This window comes from Ailuropoda melanoleuca, chromosome 6, assembly GCF_002007445.2.
Source record: "Ailuropoda melanoleuca isolate Jingjing chromosome 6, ASM200744v2, whole genome shotgun sequence".
Classification (NCBI taxonomy): domain Eukaryota; kingdom Metazoa; phylum Chordata; class Mammalia; order Carnivora; family Ursidae; genus Ailuropoda; species Ailuropoda melanoleuca.
Genome location: NC_048223.1, coordinates 98331285 through 98336387, shown reverse-complemented (window position 1 = coordinate 98336387; position 5103 = coordinate 98331285). Strand labels below are relative to the sequence as shown.

At 43.8% G+C, this 5103-nt stretch overlaps 1 non-coding gene across 1 annotated transcript; it reads left to right on the top strand.

The window, feature by feature from the left end:
- Nucleotides 1-4464: 4464 nt before the first annotated feature.
- Nucleotides 4465-4568, top strand: LOC117802903. Its single transcript, XR_004626413.1, has one exon. It is a non-coding gene; the product is annotated as a U6 spliceosomal RNA (small nuclear RNA).
- Nucleotides 4569-5103: the final 535 nt, after the last annotated feature.

The window sequence follows — 5103 nt, the reverse complement described above, 5'->3', positions numbered from 1 at the left end:
CGCATATGATAATTTTCTTTCTCTGACTGACTTATTCCACTTAGCGTAATATCCTCTAGTTCCATCCATGTTGCAAATGGCAAGATTTCATTTTTTAATGGCTGAGTAGTATTGCATTGTATATATATACCACATCTTCTTTATCCGTTCATCTGTCGATGGACGTCTGGGCTCTTTCCATAGTTTGGTTATTGTGGACATTGCTGCTATAGGGTGGACATTGCACCAACAGGTGCAGGTGCCCCTTGGAATCACTATGTTTGTATCCTTTGGATAAATACCTAGTAGTGCAATTGCTAGGTCATAGGGTAGTTCTATTTTTAACTTTTTGAGGAACCTCCATCCTGTTTTTCCAGAGTGGCTGCACCAGCTTGCATTCCCACAAACAGTGTAAGAGGTTTCCCTTTTCTCTGCATCCTCACCAACAACATCTATTGTGAAGTCATTACTTTTAATGTTTTCCTCAAATTCCTTACAACTCAAACTTGCTCCATCCAGCACTTACCAGGCGGCATCAAGCAGGACTTTGGGAGAAGACGTTGTCATCCTTTGAGTCATAGCTCCATTTTGTCAGCACCACGTGAGATACTGCTTCCCGATGCCACAAGGACACATGGCCACATGCTTCTCCCATATACCCAGGCGCCATCTTGGGAGTAGTACATTTTCTGGAGTTATCCAAGTGAAAAGAGAGTTACTTAATGGGACAATTTAGATTGGACTGAAATGGCCAGATGGGACTAAACTTTAGTTCTTTTCCCACATTCCAGCAAGAAGAAAGAAAATCAGCTCTTCTATAGACAAAGTAACAAAGCTCACATTTTCTCTGTACACACAAGGTAAGTGATGTTGCGTCCTGACACATGGGCTTATAAATCCTCTTGCATGTGCCCCTGTGTATATGCACATCCACACACTATAAGGCAAGCTAAAGCAAGGCAGAGTGAACGAGATCCTAGGAGAACAGGCCAGCAATGGGTAGCCCCTGGCATGGTCTGTGATTCTGGCGTCAGAGAAGGTAGTCTAGCTTCTTGGAGGCAAATCCTGACACACACACGTATGTGAAATGCTGCAAAATGAAACCTGTCCTTGGTGCTGTGCGCAAGCCAATTTGCCGGGAGCTCCCCCAGCTGTTCAGTGAGCTGACCAGACACCTCTGAGCTTCATTTCCCAGGCCCATGCCTGGAAGTTCTAGTTGTTTCCACTTGGTGTCAGTATTTTCTATCTTAGCAGGTCTCTGGGTAAAAATTAAGCAAAGTTCCTGTCGAAGAAAGTCTGGAGCATTTGGTTGTGAATAAATTACTTTACTTAAAAAAATGTTTCATATGCTTCCCTGGTTTCGCAGCTTTGGCAGTGCAGGAGGGTAACCGTGGTGCTTGGGAAAACCAAGGCTGCTCAGCCCTACCACCAGCCTCTGAGATTCCGCCTCCCTTTGCCTGCGATGAAGCCTGGTCCCTGATGTTTTAAAAACTCAGGTACTTGCTCTGCGTAGCCAGGGAACTGAACCAAAGTTCTCAGTAGAGAACAAATAGTTATGTAGCAGTGCACGCATGTAGCAAGCAAGCAAGTAGGGTTTTGGTTTTGCTTTTGTTTGTTGACCATTGTTATGGACTGAATATTTGTATTTTCCTGAAACTCACTCCTTCATTTCCTGCTTTGTAGTTCTTTTCCTCTGTGCAGAGAAAGGGCAGCATCTTCTCTATCTGCCAAGGCCAGTGCAGGGTTACCCCATTCATTCATTGGATCAACAAATTTTAAGGATCAGCATCGCGTCACATGGGTCACTCCTTTTACGAAGCTTTTGGGATTGTGGATGGCATCATAAAGGCGCAGAGGAAGGTTCTGTAGGGAAAGAGGGGGGTGCTGGCTTTGAGCCTGGCTTTGCCACTTAGCAGCTGTGTGGCCTTGGGCAAGAAACTTAACTTCGCTGAGCCACAGTCTCCTCATACATAAAACATGCATATTATACAATGTCTTCCAGTTTCCCATGAAAGTTAAGTGTTGCTTGTACTCACAGGTACTCACTGAATTTCTGTTTAGCACATAGGCAGGGGCGGCTCTGGCCTTGGACTCTTCCAGCTCTGGTGCTGAGAGACAGCAGGGGTTTGGAGCCAAGTCGAGGTTCACCATCCACCCTTGGTGACAGGTAATTGGCTGAAATCATCCATATGTGCATTTACATTTTTATAGATCTTGCCCATCTGCAAATTGCTCTCCCTTGAGGATGTACTAATTTACACTTAGATTATACAACAGGGAGGTGGGAATGGACCCATTTCCTCATCCTCTTAACACCCAGTGTATTATCAGACTTTGGGATCTTTGCCATCCGACATGCGGAAAAAGGTATCTCAGTGGAGTTTTTATTTGCATTGCCTTAATATGAGTGAGTTCGTGTATCTTTTCCATCTCTTTAAGGTCTCTGTCTAATTCTGCCAACCATCCGTTTATATCTGGTGGCCATTTTTCCACTGGGTGTGTTGTGTTTTTCTTATGGATTTCTGGGATTCAGTTATGTATTACAAAATTAGCCTTTTCCTGCATATAGGTTGCAAATACTTGCCCATATTTGTCCTCTGACTTTTTATTTGGTTAATGGTGGTGCTTTTTAAACATACGGTTTTTTTATGTAGCCAATATATTGATCTTCTCTTTCATAGCTTCTACATTTTGTGTCAGACTTGGAAAGCCCTTCATGTTCTCCTTTGGGTTTTTTTTTTTATGGTTTTATTTTCATGGTTACATCTTTAATCTGCTTGGAATTTATTTTTGTGTACAAAGTGGAGTATTGGATCTAACTTTCTTTCCCCCAAGTAGCTTCCTAGTTGTCCTAGATTCTTTTATTAAATAATCCATATTTTCTCCACTGATTTGAAATCTACTTAAGTTTTGAAAGAAGGTCAGAGACTTCTAAATTTGGCAGCAGGAGGATATCCAAGCTGCAAGACTTTAGACTAGGCTTGTACTCTTTCTGAATTGTGACTCTCGTCATTTGGAAAAATGAGGAAATACAAGTGCCTTGTTCTGAAAATGTAGTTCAACAACCAGCAGTGTAGGAGAGTGGAAAGAACACAGACTCCCAGGTCAGAAAACCTGACTTCACTTCTCCTGTTGAGTAATTGTGGGCCAGTCACTTAACTGCTCTGTGCCTCAGTTTTCTCCTCTGTAAAATGGGTCTAGTTATAACATCCATGTCATACTATATAGTGAATTCAAGTGCATTAATATATGTGAAAGAGCTTTATAAACTATAATGGTCTGCGGGCACATTTGTTATTTCAAGTTTTACAAGTTGGTACAGCATTGCCGGTTAATTTAGACAACACAATTCTAGATTTTTAAATGTATTAACTTTCTGGAAATCCTTCCAACTTCTTTGGAGATGGTTAGCTTCTTTCTCCTTGCTGGTGAGTGCTATGGGTCTGTCACTTTTTTGCTTATTAGTCTGTTTTCTGACAGTATCTGAGTAGAGGAAGGAAGAGAAGACTAGGAAGTTAGATCATCCATTGGGTTTTGAAGGAGAAAGAGGTGAATCAGCCTGGGAGCTGGGTGGGGGGGACTTGGTGGAGGGAGGGAAAACCAGAGGGAGAGTGAAGGAGTTTATTTGCAATCTTGTAAATATAATTATTCCCTAGAAAATGTTAAAACTTGCTGCTTTATCATTTAATTTGCAGCAAAGTTTTGTGGGTGCTACAGAATAAAGGCTGAGTGTCAGGTAGTACAGGGTTGGGTCAGAGTCCCTTGTCTTCCTAGCCTCCCCAACTTCCTCATCTCTGGAGCAGCGACACTCACAAATGCAAGCCTCATGCTCATGTGAGACTAGGTTGAAGACTGGAGTAGGCAACTGAGGAAAAAGTGTAAATATATGATGGTGGCTTGTGTTTGCCCCCAAGGAATGCAGTCTGCATTGTCTGCAACCAGTCCTGCTGGAGACAAGTGTGCCTGGAGTCCCAGCAATGACCCTTTCCTGCTCCTGGGGACAAATGCCCCTCCCCACTTTGAAGCCAGCAGAAGTCTGGGCAGAGGAAGATGCCACTGCTACCCTGACAAGTTTGCAAGAAAGGACATGGGACAATGACTCCATTATCACAAGGGGAAGAGAGATTGCCCAGGAGGATGGGGTGGCGACACTGGATGGGGACTGGGTAGGGGTTGGGGGGGGGGTTGTCCATGAGACCAGGAGCAGAAGAGCCAGGATAGAATGAAACTACCATTTGGGTAGCAGGTGTAGGGCACTTAAGAAAAATGTGACTGTGATTGAAGTTGTTGGAACCAGAGAAACCTGTTCTTCAGAATGCACTCAGCTATAAGCCTGGCTTTACCCACCCTTGTGTTGATCAGTTACGGTGATGGTGACGCAGTGGCGAAGGTGGATCGTGGTTCCCAGCCCACAGAGCTCTTCCACATACCTTATTGCAGATGCTTCCAGTCCCGGAGGAAGGGTGACTTCAACGTTCCTTTCATGCGCTTGCTTCGGCAGCACATATACTAAGACCGGACGATACAGAGAAGAGTAGCATGGTCCCTGCACAAGGATGACTCGCAAATTCGTAGTGTTCCATATTTTTGAGAACACAAATGCTGCAAGTCCCCAAGGACAAAACTCCTTCCATGTTTAGCACATTTTAAGTGTATTTTGTTACGTTCTATAAATGTGAGAACAGATCACCCAGAATACCTCATTCATCCATTGGCCCAGGTGCTGTAGCGAATCACAGCATTTTCTCTGTGTCAGTCATTGTAAATAAGTGAATTCTTGGGAGTGGACTGGAAACCACCACAGCATGTTTGCACTTTTTTGTGAGGTCACATTATTACATTTTCACTGTGAATTTCTGGCTAATTCTGTACCAGCCTAGGGAATCGTGCCTGTGTGCATGTGCACTCTCATTCATAAAAAACCCTCCAGCAGTGCCAGCTCCATGGGCATGCGTGTGGCTGTGGAGTCACCTAGAGCCCCACCATCAGAAGAGCCCTCTGCTTGGCTCAATGTTCTGCTGTCACTATCTTGAAATTCGGAATAATTTTTGAACAAGGAGGCTCACATTTTCATTTTGCACTGGATCCCACAAAATATATAGTCAGTCCTGCTCACTATGAAAT